This window comes from Lissotriton helveticus, chromosome 12 (genome assembly GCF_964261635.1).
Source record: "Lissotriton helveticus chromosome 12, aLisHel1.1, whole genome shotgun sequence".
NCBI lineage: Eukaryota > Metazoa > Chordata > Amphibia > Caudata > Salamandridae > Lissotriton > Lissotriton helveticus.
In genome coordinates this window covers 668727020-668746094 of record NC_136073.1, presented here as the reverse complement: position 1 = coordinate 668746094, position 19075 = coordinate 668727020, and the positions used below count along the sequence as shown (strand labels likewise).

At 44.9% G+C, this 19075-nt stretch overlaps 1 long non-coding RNA gene across 1 annotated transcript; it reads left to right on the top strand.

Annotated features, from left to right (window-relative positions):
- The first annotated feature begins 1044 nt into the window (after positions 1–1044).
- LOC144799401 (uncharacterized) lies at positions 1045–18756 on the top strand. Its single transcript, XR_013603806.1, has 3 exons — positions 1045–1176; positions 16445–17113; positions 18338–18756. It is a non-coding gene; the product is annotated as an uncharacterized LOC144799401 (long non-coding RNA).
- Positions 18757–19075: the final 319 nt, after the last annotated feature.

Genomic DNA, 19075 nt, shown 5'->3' with positions numbered 1-19075 from the left:
AGCTAGAGCAGGATGTCATCTGACATGAGGGACAATCCATTCCCTAGAAAGCGCTAGGATACATTTATCATGGGATTGAAATGGGTAGCGGGGTAAACAGGTCGCCCAGCTGAAGACATAGATGGTTAGATGAAAGAAGCTAGGGCATTATTTGAGAATTGTCCATTTGTTTGAAGGTGTGTTTAATCACAATGTTCTTGACTTCTCTATAGCTTAACTAATAGGGATGTACTAAGATGAGGATTGTCTGTTATTCATGGTTTATATTATTCCCACTAACTGTAGCGTAAACCTTCCTCCCTCAACTCATCAGATAATCTAATTGCTATTGGTGTATCATACCCTTAAAGAATTGCACTGAGAAGGGGACACCGTCACTTGGCTGGCAATCGCATTCTTGTATCTGCGTCCTGATATAGCTGCTAGAGTTGTGTTGAGAGTAGTAGCAATTGAGGCATAGGATTAATAGTTGTATTCTAGGTTGAACATTAAAATGGAGATTTACATTTTGAGTAAGCTGTGGATTTTCTAAATATTACTATCTCCACAGTACTGATTACTAACTCTTAGAAAATCTGTTTTATTGCATTGCATTAGTTTGAAAATATTCAAGTTCTAATGGACTAACGGTGGTCTTTTCCATCTGCAGAAAATATGGAATGACCGTAGGTGGAAGTGTTGCAGAAGAGAATTTCTCTGCATTGCTGAGACCAAAAATAAAGAACCCATTCCTCAGCACTCGGCCCAAGTTCTAATGGACTAACAGTGGACGTTTCCTTCTGCAGAATATACCGACTGACCAGAGGGGACCGTGTTACAAAAGAGAATTTCTCTGTGTTGCTGCGACCCAAAACCCCCCCATTCCTCAGCACTCTGCCAAAGTTCTGATGGACTAACAGTAGACGCTTCCATTTGCTGAATGTCCCGAATGACCAGAGGTGACCGTGTTGCAGCAGAGAATTTCTCTGCGTTGCTGAAACCAAAAAAAAAAAAAGAACCCATTCCTCAGCACTCTGCCCAAGTTCTAATGGACTAACAGTGGACGTTTCCATCTGCAGATTTTTCCTAATGACCGGAGGTGCCAGTATTGCAGAAGAGAATTTCTCTGCGTTGCTGAGACCAACCAAAAAAAGAACCCATTCCTCAACACTCGGCCTTCCTTTATCCATTTACATGGTAAGTCAAACTCACATTGACTACTTTTGCTTGTCATTAAATAAGTTCATAGGATCTGAGGGCCCTCTGTACCTTTTTAGTGGGGTCTTTGGCATAATTATAATTTGTCGAGACTTTAGCAATATGGATGTTATTACAGTGATCATGGTATTTTATCAAAGACTTTGTCTCCAAGGCTGTCAAAGCCTGCTTTAGACGCATGTGCTAACAATATGTCATCAGAGGACATTACTGTCTTTAAGGCTGGACTGAGTTGCCTTAAGTGAGTGCGATTGAGTTACTTTCTCATGGAGTGAAACTCATTTAACCTGTTTCCTTGCACTCTGTATGTGCGACTCTGATACTCCAGATGGATTGCTGTTTAGGATACTCTGCCGTCCTGTTGCTCCATCCCACTTCCAAAAGGAGGACAAGGCTTTCATGGTTCAGAGGACTTTCCCATTACTCAAGTATTGGAGATTTCATAGATTCACATACCTGAATCATTTCCCCGTCGTCGAGATGGGAGTTTCCGGTACAGAAGTGTGGTGGAGAAGTGTGGCTCAATGGTTAGAGCGGCAGACCCTGATGCAGAGGTCTGGCCTGGACCAGGGTTCAATTCCCGCCTCGGCGTGTCTTGGGCTCAATTTCCCCGGACATGATAATTCTCGCCTCGGTGCCTATTCTAAGCATGGGTCCCACTCTGCAACGCTGGGCAATAGCTTGCTTAATCGCCACAACGGCCCCAACAGCGCTAGGATGCCTGGCTTCACCTTGGGGGTGCCCAGGAGTGGGCACTTCACAGGGAAAGGCCAGGAAGGGTTCCACAGCGGTATGTGTTCAATGCCTTGAGACCCCTTCGGGGGAGATACGTGCGTAATATAAGCACTACATTTACATAAAAATGCAATGGCTAGCAGTATAGCTAACTGAAAAAAGGCCTAGGCCCATTTCCCTTTTGCAACCCATAACCTTTGTTATGTAAAAAAGGACCACACTTTTCCCTTAGCCAATCAGAGCCACTCTCCCTCTAGAACCCTCCTGAGAGAACCTCTTGCCCCTCAGATTTTCTACCAGCACGTTGTGCTAGGGAGTCTCCTTTGAGCTCTGCTCAAACTCTGGATTTCCAACTTGATAGAAGCTTCATTATTAGTCTATTTCTTGTGGATTTGAGAAGTTTATAATCTATTTCTCATCTATATCCTTACGAATGGCTGCAAAGGAGAAAAAGGGTATTTTTAGAGCCTGTGCCACCTGCTCTAAAAAGAGACTCTACACCGATGACCCACTTGAAGACTGTATATACTGTCTTTATCCGGACCACCAAGCAAAGGATTGCAAGTATGTCGCACTTTCTCTAGTAAGACCCTTAGAGATCGTGAAGGACGCCTTTTAATTTGGCTTCAGAAGATCAAGGCCAGAAAGGAGATGGTTTCCAGCGATAGTGACCAGGAATCTTCCTCTTCATCCAGGAGATCACAAAAGAGATCAAGATCTCCTCAGGCTCATTCCTCAGGGGACCGTTCTGAGAAGGCCCTAAAAAAGACCAGCCAAGGGTCTTCAGGGCATAGTCCTTCAAAATCTCCACAGAAAAAGACAAAGTAGAGCAAAGGACTCACTGTGAAAGAAAAAGAATCCAAAAGAGCCTCTTCTCAGCCTCAAAGACACCACCGTTGGCTCCTGCATCATTCAAGAAGCCATCCTCTAGTATTCCTGAGGAGAAGGTGAAAAAAATGACATCGTCGACAGAAGCGTCGACGAGACCGTCGACGAAGAGATCATCGTCTACGGCGACGACCAAGGTACAAAAGTTACCATTAATTGTATTGAAACCAGCGACGACGACGAAAATGTCGACGACGGGAGCGTCGACGGGAGAGTCAGCGACAGGAGTGTCGACGACAGGTGCGTCGACGATAGGTGCGTCAACGACGGATGTGCCGACGACGGGAGCGTCGACGACGGTAACATCAACGACATCGTCTACGATGGTAAGAATGACAACGGCAGTGTCGACGACTGAATCGTTGTCGACGGTGATGACAATGAGGTCATCGACAGGAAAATCGCCAACGATTACTATGTCGTTGGCGAGGAATAGATCTACTACACTGACATTAGCTTTGTCGATGGTGGTATTGACAACGATCTTGTCGACGAGACTAACTCCGGAAAAGAGCAGGAAGGAGATCACGCCAGCAGTGACTTCTCCAAGTAAAACTACTCCATTGGTCCAATCGCACCTTTTGGAGGAGGACGAGTCAGATGATGAGGAGGAAGGTGGGCCTTTTGGGTATGCCACAAGCCCATCTGAGCTCCATGTAAAATGTCAAGAAGATGATGATCAAGAAGGGTATGAAGAGTATCAAAGCATCTCATACCGCTGCTACCAACAGGAGCCTCAGGAAGAGAAGGTAGCAATGCCATCATCCATGTTGATTTATTTGCAATCCATGTTGGCGGATTATAAAAAGAGATTTCCTCCATCAGAAGTTCCTCAGGACGTTCCACCTTCACGTCCTCATTTAATTCCGGCCACTCCAGTCCGCAGTAGAGAAAGTCTGTTAGACACTCATCCGCTGACACCTCAGGTCCACCAGCAAGATGATCCTGGGACCACAGATGATGAGGACCGCGAAGAAGGGGAGCTAACGGAACCTCACAGGGAATGGGATGATTACTTGATCCCAGCTCCACCATCACTCACCCAAGTACCGGCGGATTCTTCACCAGTGGATATTGATGTATTCCACAACTTAATGGAGAGAGCGGCAAAAAGATTTCAGCTACCAATGAAAACAACTCAAGCAGAATGTTTTCTCTATGACTTTAAAGAGCCCTATCAAAAATCAGTCAGGTCCATACCAATTATTGACCACAGATAGAAACAAGGATTACAGGTCATGACAACCCCAGCAACAGTTCACCGGTACTGGTGAGGCTGGGCAAAAAGTATAAGGTGCCCGGGGACGCCCCGGCGTGTTTACTGGGCCATCTTAAACCGGACTCGATCATCTCGCAGGCAGCGCAGCAAAAATCAAAGAATCAAGCAGCACCAATTGCAGCACCTCCGGACAGGGAAGGACGGCGTTTAGATATCGCAGGTAAACGATTCTCCTCCATGTCAGCGCTCCTGGTCAGAGCTGCAAATGCCCTTGCCATCCTGGGCAGATATGACAGGCAAATGTGGTGCAATATAGCACCCTTTATCTACCTCTTCCCGAAATACTCTAAGCAGGAGGCGAAGAAAGTTCTGCAGGAAGGAGAGAGAACTTCGGCTGAAGTTATTGATTGCGCTATGGGTTTAGCTACCACGGCCTTTCATTCCCTCGGAGGAGCAGTAGTTTTTTGGCGCCAAGGTTGGCTGAGGGCCACTTCCTTTAGGCCAGAGGTCCAAAATAAAATTCTGGACTTACCCTTTGATGGGGAGGATCTTTTTGGGCACCTGGTGGATGAGACCCTTCAAAGTATTAAAAAATACACGGATACAGCGAAATCCATGGGTGCGTTACAGTACCGGAAGGTACCTTTTCGAGACGCCCGTGGAAGAGGACAACCCTTGTATAGAGGTGGCTACCAGCAGGGACGATACTCATCCTACTCATCCTACTCTTCCTCTTCGCAGCCCTATCGGCAGCAATATGGACAGAAACATTCTGGGGGCTACTCTAAGTCCACTCCCAGAGGACGAGGAGCTAGTTCTGGAAAAGATAATAATAAGAGACAATGACAACCTACAGATTGCAGGTCCGTCACCTCCTATCTTGTCAAATGTTCCCCTGGGTGGAAGAGTGACTTATTATTTACCAAAGTGGCAGAAGATAACATCGGACAAATGGGTCCTCCACATATTACAATTCGGACATACATTGGAATTCCTCCATTGTCTTCCTCCCACGCCACCTACATATCAAGAAGCAAAACACCTATCTCAAATGTGTCGGGAGATTCGGGCAATGCTCCAAAAGGGAGCAATAGAACCGTTGCCGAACTCCCAAAGAGGACGAGGATTTTATTCCTGTTTCTTCTTGATCAGAAAAGATGCTCTCAGGTGGTTTCCAATCTTGGACCTAAGGTTCCTAAATGTCTATCTCAAGAAACAGTCATTCAGAATGGTGACCCTGAAAGATATTCTGCTGCTCTTAATCCCAGGAAATCAGATGACCTCCCTAGATTTACAGGATGCATATTTTCATATCCTCATCCATTCGTCCCACAGAAAATTCCTTCGTTTTACAGTGGGCAAAGACCATTACCAATTCAAGGTGCTACCATTCGGCCTAAAATCTGCACTGAGAATATTTACAAAATGTCTGGCGCCAGTGGCGGCCTATCTAAGAAGAAAAAACACCAAATATTTCCATACCTGGACGACTGGTTGGTAAAGGCACCATTGCAGGAGGCGGCTCAAGTTTCAACTGTGGCTTGCATGGAGTTATTTGCGGACCTGGGCCTGACCTTAAATGTGGAAAAATCACCTCTACAGCCATCCAGGACGATCAAGTTTCTAGGTGCAATCCTGGATACATCACAAAACAAAGTATTCCCATCCATAGAGAGACAATTGGGACTCGTTTCTCTAGCCAAGGAATTCAACAAAAGAAAGTCTTTCAGTCCGAAGATACAAATCGCTTCTGGGGACAATGTCCCCATGCATACTACTCATTCCCCTATGTCGCTTACGGATGCGGCCATTACAGGAAGAGCTAGACCTTCAGTGGTGCCAAGCAAAGGGATCCTTCGAGGACAAGATAAAAATCACGCATGCAATGTTGCAGGCAGCAAAGTGGTGGACTCGCAGGAAAAACATCTCGGTGGGTCTCTTCTATCTGATCGAACCAGCTTCGTTGGTAGTTACCACGGATGCCTCTCTCGAAGGATGGGGAGCAGTCCTACAGGAGTTACAGGTCAGCGGCCGATGGAACAAACAGGAACAATACCTTCACATAAACCTATTGGAATTAAGGACAATAGGATTGGCTTTGTTGGCCCTACTGCCAAGAATAGAAGGGAGATCAGTGTGAGTGCGGACAGACAATACAATTACAATGCACTACATAAACAAACAGGGAGGCACAAGATCTCTCTGTCTATCAAGAGAAGCTCATAAAATGTGGAGATGAGCGATAGATCACGGTGTGACTTTGAAGGCCATGCATCTTCCAGGGGATCAAAATATAACAGCGGACACCCTCAGCAGGCAGAAGACGACCTGTCACGAGTGGGAGCTGGATCAGGGCACGCTGATGACCATCTTTGCCAAATGGGGAATACCAACGGTGGATCTTTTTGCCACAGCCCGGAACAAGAAATGCCGATTCTTTGCAAGCTGGCGTCACCAAAGGGGATCATGAGGGAATGCATTTTTGATGGCATGGTCAGGCGTCTTTGCCTACGCCTTTCCGCCGATTCCCCTCCTGCCACGAGTACTCACGAAAATGAAGAAAGAACCATGCAGGATAATACTGATAGCCCCTTGGAGGCCCAGGCAGCATTGGTTCACAGAGCTGCTCCTTTTATCAGAGACCGAGCCAATACGTCTTTTCTCCATAAACAGTAGTGCTGGTATTGGCCAGAGACAAGTACGGCATCCAGACCAGACATCATTGCAATTAGCGGCCTGGCTTCTGACATCTGACAATTTCTTCACTTGAAAATTCCAGCAGAAGGCAAAGGCAAGAGCAGAAAGCACTGATAGGAGATACAGGATGAAATGGAAAAGATTCTGCTTCTGGTGTCAGGAGAATGACTTGCATCCTCTGCGGGCAGAGGCGCATCAGATCATCCCATATTTACTGAAATTGGCAAAATCTGGATTAGCCCATGCCTCTATTAAAGTGCATTTGGTGGCGATTTCAAGATACAGGAGAAATTTAGCACGTCTTTCTCTGTGGTCGGAAAGAATTGTGAAACCATTCATGAAGGGGTTTTTCGAGCTTACCCACACATCAGGCCTCCACCACCTTTATGGCAACTGAACATTGTCTTATCACAACTGATGAAACCACCATTTGAGCCAATACACAAAGCTGATCTGAAATTCCTATCCTGGAAGGTGGCTCTTTTAATAGCTCTAACATCAGTCAGAAGGGTGGGAGAGATGCAAGCCCTTACGACGCAAGAGCCTTTTCTCCAATTCAGAGAAGGCAGATTAGTCCTAAGGACGAATCCAAGATTCATCCCGAAAGTACCAATGGACTTCCATTTAAATGAGCCCTTAATCCTAAAGACATTCTTTCCTCAACCATCGACGGCGGCGAAAAAGGACCCTCCACACTCTAGATGTCCAGCGTTGCCTAAAGTTTTATTTGCAAAGGACAAGACCTTTTAGAAAATCTACTCAATTGTTTGTGGCTTTTAGTGCCCCAGGAAGGGTTTCCCGTTATCAAAATGGGGAATCGCACGATGGATCTCAAGTGCCATTCAGTTCTGTCATCAAGCAGCGGGAAAGCCATTGACAACATGTGTTCCTGCGCATTCCACAATAGCGGTATCAACCTCAACTGCTCTATTTTCAGGCGTCTCCATTCAGGACATCTGCAGAGCAGCCACCTGGAGGAGTACGCATACTTTCACCAGAATTGCACTGAGAAGGGGACTCCGTCACTTGGCTGGCAATCCCATTCTTTTATCTGCGTCCTACTATAGCTGCTAGAGTTGTGTAGAGAGTGATAGCAATTGAGGCATAGGATTAAGAGTTGTATGCTAGGTTGAACATTAAAACGGAGATTTACATTTTGAGTAAGCTGTGGATTTTCAAAATATTACTATCTCTACGGTACTGATTACTAACATTTAGAAAGCCTGTTTTTTATTGCATTGCATTAGTTTGAAAATATTCAAGTTCTAATGGACTAACAGTGGACTTTTACATCGGCAGAAAATACTGACTGACCAGAGGTGACAGTGTTGCAGAAGAGAATTTCACTGCGTTGCTGAGACCAAAAAAAAAGAAATGAACCCATTCCTCAGCACTCGGCCCAAGTTCTAATGGACTAACAGTGGCGTTTTTAATCTGAAGAAAATACGGAATGACCAGAGGTGGAAGTGTTGTAGAAGAGAATTTCTCTGCGTTGCTGAGAACAAAAAAAAGGAACCCATTCCTCGGCACTACGCCAAAGTTCTAATGGACTAACAGTGGACGTTTCCATCTGCAGAATATACCGAATGACCAGACGTGGCAGTGTTGCAAAAGAGAATTTCTCTGTGTTGCTGGGACCCAAAAAAAAAAGAACCCAGTCCTCAGCACTCGGCCGAAGTTCTAATGGACTAACAGTGGACGTTTCCATCTGCAGAATATACCTAATGAGCAGAGGTGCCAGTGTTGCAGAAGAGAATTTCTCTGCGTTGCTGAGACCAAAAAAATAGGAACCGATTTCTCAGCACTCGGCCCAAGTTCTAATGGACTAACAGTGGTCTTTTCTATCTGCAGAATATACCCAATGACCAGAGGTGACAGTGTTGCAAAAGAGAATTTCTCTGTGGTACATTGACAAAAAAAATAAAACCCTCAGCACTCTGCTCAAGTTCTAAAGGACTAACAGTGGACGCTTCCATCTGCAGAATGTCCTGAATGACCAGCAGTGCCAGTGTTGCAAAAGAGAATTTCTCTGCGTTGCGGAGACCCAAAAAAAAAAGAACCCATTCCTCAGCACTTTGCCCAAGTTCTAATGGACTAACATTGGACGTTTCCATCTGCAGAATACACCTATCGACCAGAGGTGCCAGTGATGCAGAAAATATTTTCTCTGGGTTGCTGAGACCAAAATAAAGAAAATAACCCATTCCTCAGCACTCGCCCTTCTTTTATCCATTTACATGGTAAGTCAAACTCACATTGAATTATTTTGCTTGTCATTAAATAAGTTCATAGCATCTGAGGGCCCTCAGCACGTTTTTAGTGGGTTCTTTGGCATAATCACAATTTGTCGAGACTATAGCAATATGGATGTTATTACAGTGATCATGGTATTTTATCAAATACTTTGTCTCCAAGGCTGTCAAAGCCTGCTTTAGATGCATGTGCTAACAATATGTCATCAGAGGATATTACTGTCTTTAAGGCTGGACTGAGTTGCCTTAAGTGAGGGCGATTGAGTTACTTTCTCATGGAGTGAAACTCATTTAACCTGTTTCCCTGCACTCTGTATGTGTGACTCTGATACTCCAGATGGATTGTTGTTTACGATACTCTGCCGTCCTGTAGCTCCATCCCACTTCCAAAAGGAGGACAATGCTTTCAGTGGTTCAGAGTACTTTCCCATTACTCCTAATACTCGCCTTGCTTTCATTATTACAGGTAGTTACCTAGTGCATAATAGTGCATAATTGCTGATGTCTCCTCCTTCTATGTGTCCTCACCACCCCGGGCGATTGGTCAAGTGGTGTCCTGACATCATAAAGCTAGAGCAGGATGTCATCTGACATGAGGGACAATCCATTCCCTAGAAGGCGCTAGGATACATTTTTCATGGGATTGAAATGGGTTGCGGGGTAAACAAGTCGCCCAGCTGAAGACATAGATGGTGAGATGAAAGAAGCTAGGGCATTATTTGAGACTTGTCCATTTGTTTGAAGGTGTGTTTAATCAAGGTGTTCTCGACTTCTCTATAGCTTAACTGATAGGGATGTACTAAGATGAGGATTGTCTGTTATTCATGGTTTTTATTATTCCCACTGACTGTAGCGTAAACCTTCCTCCCTCAACTCATCAGAAAATCTAATTGCTATTGGTGTATCATACCCTAAAAGAATTGCACTGAGAAGGGGACACCGTCATTTGGCTGGCAATCGCATCCTTTTATCTGTGTCCTGATATAGCTGCTAGATTTGTGTAGCAATTGAGGTCTAGGATTAAGAGTTGTATGCTAGGTTGAACATTAAAATGGAGATTTACATTTTGAGTAAGCTGTGGATTTTCAAAATATTACTATCTCCACAGGGACCTGTTTTTCTACAGCCTGACACAGCGAGAGGAGCGAGGATCACAGAATCTACCCTGATTTCTTCCTGCCACCTGTTCCACTGTTTGCCGGACCCGCTTCGCGGGACCCGCTTCACCAGGTCAACGAGGGAGCGCGGGCTGCGTAGGCTCAACGGGGCTGCGAGCAAAAGTGCAGGGACTCCATTGCCCAGGAGTCCCTGCGAGGCCAATCACAGTCACCTGGCCAGCTCTCCCCGGAAGCCACGCCCCCAGCGCCTGGACCCTTGAAAAACCGGCCGTTACCTGCTTACTGGTGGGACCTGTTTTTCTACAGCCTGACACAGCGAGAGGAGCGAGGATCACAGAATCTACCCTGATTTCTTCCTGCCACCTGTTCCACTGTTTGCCGGTCTCGCTTCGCGGGACCCGCTTCACCAGGTCAACGAGGGAGCGCGGGCTGCGTAGGCTCAACGGGGCTGCGAGCAAAAGTGCAGGGACTCTATTGCCCAGGAGTCCCTGCGAGGCCAATCAGTCACCTGGCCAGCTCTCCCCGGAAGCCACGCCCCCAGCGCCTGGACCCTTGAAAAACCGGCCGTTACCTGCTTACTGGTGGGACCTGTTTTTCTACAGCCTGACACAGCGAGAGGAGCGAGGATCACAGAATCTACCCTGATTTCTTCCTGCCACCTGTTCCACTGTTTGCCGGTCCCGCTTCGCGGGACCCGCTTCACCAGGTCAACGAGGGAGCGTGGGCTGCGTAGGCTCAACGGGGCTGCGAGCAAAAGTGCAGGGACTCCATTGCTCAGGAGTCCCTGCGAGGCCAATCACAGTCACCTGGCCAGCTCTCCCCGGAACCCACGCCCCCAGCGCCTACGTTAACAATTGACACTTTCCCCGCGCCCTCGGGACGCGCGCGGGACGAAGCGCGGAGCGAAGACCGGGCAAAGAGCGGGCCGTTTTAGGCCGTTAGAGGCCGATTAGGGCCGGGCTGGGCCACCCCCCTAATCTCTTGCTCAAAAACCGACCACACAACTCCTCTAATTCTGCAGGTATGTCTCCTAGAGGATCCAGGAGCAAGACTGCGGCAAAAAAAGGGCAACTAATTGGCCCTATAGACAGTTTTATTACAAAGGCAAACTCTTTTATAGATCAGAGCATCACACTTATCGAACGAAGGGTATCCCAAGACCTCCTGGAGGCTAGAAGATCCTCAATGGGTCACCTGGCAACAGCCAGAACGCCGGTCCCCCAAAAGGATCAAAGACAGAGCGAGGGTGGGAATAATAAAAGACAGAGTCTTCCAAACATAGTGGATCTATCGGTCTTGCAATTGTCACAACTTTCAGAATCCCAATTAACATCTGATTTAGACCTAGAAAAAACCCCAGACCTAGTCCCACACCCCACCCCTGAAGAGGTAAGACAGGCAAGAGGGAGGAGAGAGGGAGCCATAAGGAAGAAGAATCATCTAGTGATAAGTAAAGTACCAACGACTCAACCAACTCCAGTCACAATAGAAGAAACAGGGAATACACTTAGCCCCCCTTTGTCGGAAAACCAGAATAGGCACACTGCGATGATACATCATGTACACGATGCCTCACTTCTCACAAGCCTAGTGTTCGCATCAGAGGATTCCCCAACAAAGGAACCTGAACATAATTATAACACAGACTTATTAGTAAAAATCGGAGACCTCCTACAGAAAACCCTTGCACCCATACAAGTCACATTGACAAATTTAGAAAAAGCTGTAGTGGAACTCTCAGCCCTGGTGAAGACTAAGCATAACCCTAATCGTTCTCAAGAGCCACCAAAAGTACAGAAGCCCGGGGTGGCTAAGTCGTCAAACTCCATCCCCGTGGCTCAAGCTAAAAGCTCGACCCCTGTGCCCACTGTAGTACTGAAACCCACAACCACGATAGCGTCTAAGAAAAAAACAGAAGAGATTTTATCTGCAAATACCCTATCTGGAAAAAACAGTACTCCTTGTAATACCGTCACCACAGACATGAAGAATAAACAACTCCAAACTAAACAACCCCAAATACATCGAGAGAGGGAGAGACAACAACAGGGCGAAACACGACCAGTAACTCTTCCAACAGAAGCGAGCCCATTTGTTGTTATTCTGACCGGTGTCCCAGAACTGATGGACCAAAAACCCGAACCAAATTGGTCCTTAAAAAACAAGATACAACACTGGCTTAGTATAAATCGCCCACCACCTCCCTATTACTCCACCAGAATTCTAATGGTTAGAAGAGCCCCTTGGGTTGGCCATGGTAAAAAAACAATACAGGGTGACTGCATTTTAATTACTTTTGAGGACCCTAGAATAGTGGAATATATCTGCTCAGAGGAGGATTTAAACCTAAATGGGGGGATAGGCATAAAGCGCCTTTCTTTCTTTTACCCACCTAGATTTCCGAATGGTCCCTCACAAAATGATGGACCCTGGTACACAGTGGGCCCCCGTTACCGAGGAAGAGAAAGGGAGGAGTGGAGAGGGCAAGAACAGTGGAGAAATTACAGAGAACCACCACGTTGGGAGGGTTGGAATGGAATACCACTAACGAATATGTATAGTGGCCTAGAGTGCGTGGACTGACCATCACAGCCAGACGAACAGGCCCTCAAACTTCCTGACAACCCCCCAACCCTAGATAACCCTCTAACTTTTGATGACCCAGTTACTTTTGGTGACTCACAAATCGAAAATAGCCCTAATAATGAACCTCCATCTTTGACCATGATCATCTGGAACATCGCAGGATTACGGCCAAAGGTTGAGGATGGGAGTATCATGCATCCTGTGGACAGGCATCAAATAGTCTGCTTACAGGAGACATGGTCGCCAATAGAACTCCACTTGCTGGGTTATAAGACGTACTTTTCTCCAGCATTGGTGGGACAAAAGGGTAGGCCAAAGGGAGGATTAATCACCTATATTGCTAATACCATCCAAAAAATAAAAATAAACATTATTGAACTGGAACATAATTTCCAGATCATTTGTCTCTCCCTACCCAAAAATGAGTCTGTTGTCCTCGTTAACTTTTACAACAACCTCGAGTAATCACAGCTCCAGGAAGTGTTGGCGCACTTGCACAAGAAATTAACCACCTTAAGGCAGAAACGAGGAGCAAAGGGCTCAGTATCTATAATATGGGCAGGGGACTTCAACTTGCATCACTGTACCCAGCCAGAGCAAAAATGTGCAGGAATGGTGACAGAGGAAGGTAAGCCCCTCACTCACTTTTATCACAATAATATCGGTGGAACAATGAACGATATTCTATCAGACCTGGACCTCCAAGTAGTAAACACCCCAGATGATAGAACTAATTCTCTAGAACCGACATATGTAGGATGGGGATTTAGTACTACAGTTGACTACATTATAATATCGGCTAGCTTACAAACTAGAGTCAACCAGTTTGAAGTTTTACCCAACACTTTAAGTGACCATTCCATTCTTAAATTGGAAATGTTTTTAAACTATCAACAATCCCTACCTGTGACATTAGCTAGTGCATTGACCCAGGATAATATAAATCTGGGCCAAATAAATGGGTATACAATAAAGTGGGGGAAAACAAACCCAGGGGAACTTACCAAAGATCTGCTAAAATTGGCATACCCCCAAATCAAGAAATGTTTAGACATAGAGACAGAAGATGAGGAACTTCTTAGTAACTTTGCCCAAATCATGGAAGAAACCAAATCTCTACTCACAGTAAAACATAAAGTAGGCCCCCAACAAATTAAAGGATGGTTTAATCATGAATGCACCCAGGCTCACTCAAAGCTCAAAATAGCACTAAATAAGGATGAAAGGGACCCCCACGTTATATCCGCACTAAGAAAGGAATACTTTGCCATCAGGAAAAAGAGAAAGGCGGAGTTAAAGCAAGCTTTGTGGGATGAACTCCACTCTAGTGCCCAGGAAAAAAAACAGCCAGGCATTTTGGAGAGTAGTGAGAGCCCCATTTTTGGTTGACGATAAAATCCCAAAAATTGAAGTTGCTATAGATGAGTTGGAATGGGTATCACACTTTTCAAAAATTTTCCAAAAACAACCAACAGAACAAGAAATTGAAGATAGAAACTTAGTAGCTCCATCCTACCCCATCCAAATAGACTTTGAAATGTCTGAGGTCCTTTTGGCCCTGAAATCAAGCAAAAACGGAAAAGCTCCAGGACCGGACGGAGTCCCGGTAGACTTTTTAAAACATAATACAGATCTCTGGGCTCCTATCATCACCAGGGTATGCACGGCAGCTGCAAAGAAAGGAATCCTGGAGTCTTGGACAAGGTCCGTGATGGTACCGATTTTCAAGAAGGGCAATCGCCAGGACCCCGCCTGCTACCGCCCAATATCTCTGCTGGACTCACTGGGAAAGATAGCAGGCAGGATGATCCTGGAGCGACTTCAAAAATGGGTGGAGGAGAGAGGCATCCTGTCTGAGTTGCAATTTGGTTTCCGGGAGGGTTTCGGAACTGTGGAACAAGCCCTAAACCTCTCCATTATCATCGGAAAATACATACATGCAAAGAAGGACAAACTATATATGATCTACGTGGACTTGTCCTCCGCGTTTGACTGTGTTTCTCATACCAAATTGTGGTCCCTCTTGTCACAAATGGGGGTTGATCTGCCACTCCTGAATTTTCTGAGAGAAATGTACTCCAAACCCTCTGCCAGAGTCCGCTATGGTACAAAGGGTGAGCTGTCAGCGTCCTTTAGAGTAGAGCGTGGAGTCAGACAAGGATGTGTCCTGGCGCCTTTCCTTTTCTCCCTCTATACTAACAACTTGGAGGTTGAGCTTCTGAGGGGCGCCCAGGACCTCCCACAGGCAAAACAACGCCCGATTCCCGCTCTACTCTATGCGGACGATGCTGTCTTGCTGGCGCGGACTCCCCGCGAACTTCAGAGGATACTTAATAGATATTCTCTCTTTATGGGCACTCTAGACCTGCACATAAATGTGAAAAAAACCTTTGTGATGACGGCAGGTGCCGGGAGAAAACACCCTAAAGATTTAATCCTCAAAAATCAAAAAATAGAGTTTGCAACCGAATATTGTTACTTGGGTATTACAATAGATAACAAATTGTCCTGGAAAATGGCAGTGAAAGCAAGGAAACATTGCTTTAAGAGAGCGATAGCGGCCTTGGTGTCTTTCTCACAAAAATTGGGAAAACGACCGCCCCTGGAATTACTAGCCATTTACAGAGCTAAGTGCCAATCGACAGCACTATATGGAGCTAGTGTATGGGATCATATGGATGTTTCTTCCCTGCAAATTGCAGAAAATAATTTTCTGAGGTTCCTTTTAATGGCCCCAAAGCGATCCTCTACGTATGCATGTCATGTTGAACTAGGCGTCCCATACATTGAGGACTTGGCAAGAATACAACCGTTACTCTTATGGCGCCGTATTTGGACCTCAGAAAAAAACGCCCTCACTAAGACAATAGTGGCAGATGCTATGACACTAGACCATGCTCTAAAAATAAAATGGCTAGCTTACATCAGGAACTTTTTTATTGACCTTGGGGCCGAAAAATACTATTCGACTCCCGAAAAAATCAGTGAACTCTCAAAAAAACACCTACAAACACTAGCCCTGGGACATTTGCAAAATCTGAGACTACAAACTGAAGCAGGCAAACCGTCTGTCCAACATGCTGTAATGGTTCAATCCACCCTTTCCATCCAGCCTTACTTAAATCTTAAAATCAGTGTTTTCGATAGTTTTCTTCTGATAAGATTCAGATTAAATCTATTTCACAGGCTAGTAGCTTTCCCAGTAGCAAATGCATGGGATACGATTTTACCCCTGTGTCCCTGTGATGAAAAGTCATTACAAACCACTTTACATACAGTCTTGTTTTGCAAATGTTATCATGAACATCGCAAATTTTGGTTATTGACTCTGTTAAAATCTTGGGGATTTAGGCAGTGTCGTCCTGCTATGTTGAGTTTACAGCTCTTGGATACTGAAATTACCTGCTATCATGTTCTTAATCTTCTAAAATGCATATACAGACACAGAAAAAATCTGTAAAGTAATTTTTTCTAATTCATAGTATTGTAAATAGTTTCGTGAAACTTATCATTGTCTATGAAATTATTCTGCATTTTAAAACTCATGTTCAAATTTTTTTTACGATTTACTTACTATGTATTAATATTGCTTTTATGGATTTCTAATACTGAAATTCCGAATAAAGAATTTATTATTATTATTACTATCTCCACAGTACTGATTACTAACTCTTAGAAAGCCTGTTTTTTAATGTATTGCATTAGTTTGAAAATATTTCTACTGGACTAACAGTGGACTTTTCAATCTGCAGAAAATACAGAATGACCAGAGGCGAAAGTGTTGCAGAAGAGAATTTCTCTGCGTTTCTGAGACCCAAAAAAAAAGGAACCCATTCCTCAGTACTCGGCCCAAGTTCTAATGGACTAACTGTGGTCTTTTCCATCTGCAGAAAATATAGAATGACCAGAGGTGGAAGTGTTGCAGAAGAGAATTTCTCTGCGTTGCTGAGACCCCAAAAAAAGAAACCCATTACTGAGCACTACGCCAAAGTTCTAATGGACTAACAGTGGACGTTTCCATCTACAGAATATACCGAATGACCAGAGGTGGCAGTGTTGCAAAAAAGAAATTCTCTGTGTTGCTGTGACCGAAAAAAAAAAACCTTCCTCAGCACTCTGCCCAAGTTCTAATGGACTAACAGTTTACGCTTCCATCTGCAGAATGTCCTGAATGACCAGGGTTGCCAGTGTTGCAGAAGAGAATTTCTCTGCGTTGCTGAGACCCACCCAAAAGAAAGAACCCATTCCTTGGCACTCTGCCCAAGTTCTAATGGACTAACAGTGGACGTTTCCATCTGCAGAATACACCTATTGACCAGAGGTGCCAGTGTTGCAGAAGAGAATTTCTCTGGGTTGCTGAGACCAAAAAAAAGAAAAGAACCCATTCCTCAACACTCGGCCTTCCTTTATCCATTTACATAGTAAGTCACGTTCACATTGAATACTTTTCTTGTCACTAAATCAGTTCATATATTCTGAGGGCCCTCAGCACCTTTTTAGTGGGATCTTTGGCATAATTATAATTTGTCGATACTGTAGCAATATGGATGGTATTACAGTGATCATGGTATTTTATCAAAGACTTTGTCTCCAAGGCTGTCAAAGCCTGCTTTAGACGCATGTGCTAACAATATGTCATCAGAGGACATTACTGTCTTTAAGGCGGGACTGAGTTGCCTTAAGTGAGGGCGATTGAGTTACTTTCTCATGGAGTGAAACTCATTTAACCTGTTTCCCTGCACTCTGTATGTGCGACTCTGATACTCCAGATGGATTGCTCTTTAGGATACTCTGCCATCCTTTAGCTCCGTCCCACTTCCAAAAGGAGGACAATGCTTTCAGTGAGTCAGAGTACTTTCCCATTACACCTCTTACTTGCCTTGCTTTCATTATTACAGGTAGTTACCTACTGCATAATAGTGCATAATTGCTGATGTCTCCTCCTCCTATGTGTCCTCGTCACCCCGGGCGATTGGTCAAGTGGTGTCCTGATATGGTAAAGCTAGAGCAGGATGTCATCTGACATGAGGGACAATCCATTCCCTAGAAAGCGCTAGGATACATTTATCATGGGATTGAAATGGGTAGCGGGGTAAACAGGTCACCCAGCTGAAGACATGGATGGTGAGATGAAAGAAGCTAGGGCATTATTTGAGACTTGTCCATTTGTTTGGAGGTGTGTTTAATCACAATGTTCTCGACTTCTCTATAGCTTAACTGATAGGGATGTCCTAAGATAAGGGTTGTCTGTTATTCATGGTTTTTAATATTCCCACTAACTGTAGCGTAAACCTTCCTCACTCAACTCATCAGATAATCTAATTGCTATTGGTGTATCATACCCTAAAAGAATTGCACTGAGAACGGGACACCGTCACTTGGCTGGCAATCGCATCCTTTTATCTGCGTCCTGATATAGCTGCTTTATTTGTGTAGAGAGTGGTAGCAATTGAGGCATAGGATTAAGAGTGGTATGCTAGGTTGAACATTAAAATGGAGATTTACATTTTGAGTAAGCTGTGAATTTTCAAATATTACGATCTCCACAGTACTGATTACTGACTTAAAAACCTGTTTTTATTGAATTCATTAGTTTGAAAATATTCAAGTTCTAATGGACTAACAGTGGACTTTTTCATCTGCAGAAAATACCGACTGACCAGAGGTGGCAGTGTTGGAGAAGAAAATTTCTCTGTGTTGCTGACACCAAAAAAAACACAAGAACCCATTCCTCAGCATTCGACCCAAGTTCTAATGGACCAACAGTGGCCTTTTCCATCTGCAGAAAATACTGAATGACCAGAGGGGGAAGTGTTGCAGAAGAGAATTTCTCTGTGGTGCTGAGACCCCCCAAAAAAATGAACCAGTTCCTCAGCACTCGGCCCAAGTTCTAATGGACTAACAGTGGTCTTTTCTATTTGCAGAATATACAGAATGACCAGAGGTGGCAGTGTTGCAAAAGAGAATTTCTCTGTGTTGCTGCGACCAAAAAAAAACCATTCCTCAGCACTCTGCCCAAGTTCTAATGGACTAACAGTGGACGCTTCCATCTGCAGAATGTCCCGAATGACCAGAAGTGCCAGTGTTGAAGAGAATTTCTCTGCGCACTTAAACCAAAAAAAAGGAACCCATTCCTCAGCACTCTGCCCAAGTTCTAATGGACTAACAGTGGACGTTTCCATCTGCAGAATATACCTAATGACAAGAGGTGCCAGTGTTGCAGACGAGATTTTATCTGCGTTGCTGAGACCAAAAAAAAAACATTCCTCAGCACTCTGCCCAAGTTCTAATGGACTAACAGTGGACGTTTCCATCTGCAGAATATACCTAATGACCAGAGGTGCCAGTGTTGCAGACGAGATTTTATCTGCGTTGCTGAGACC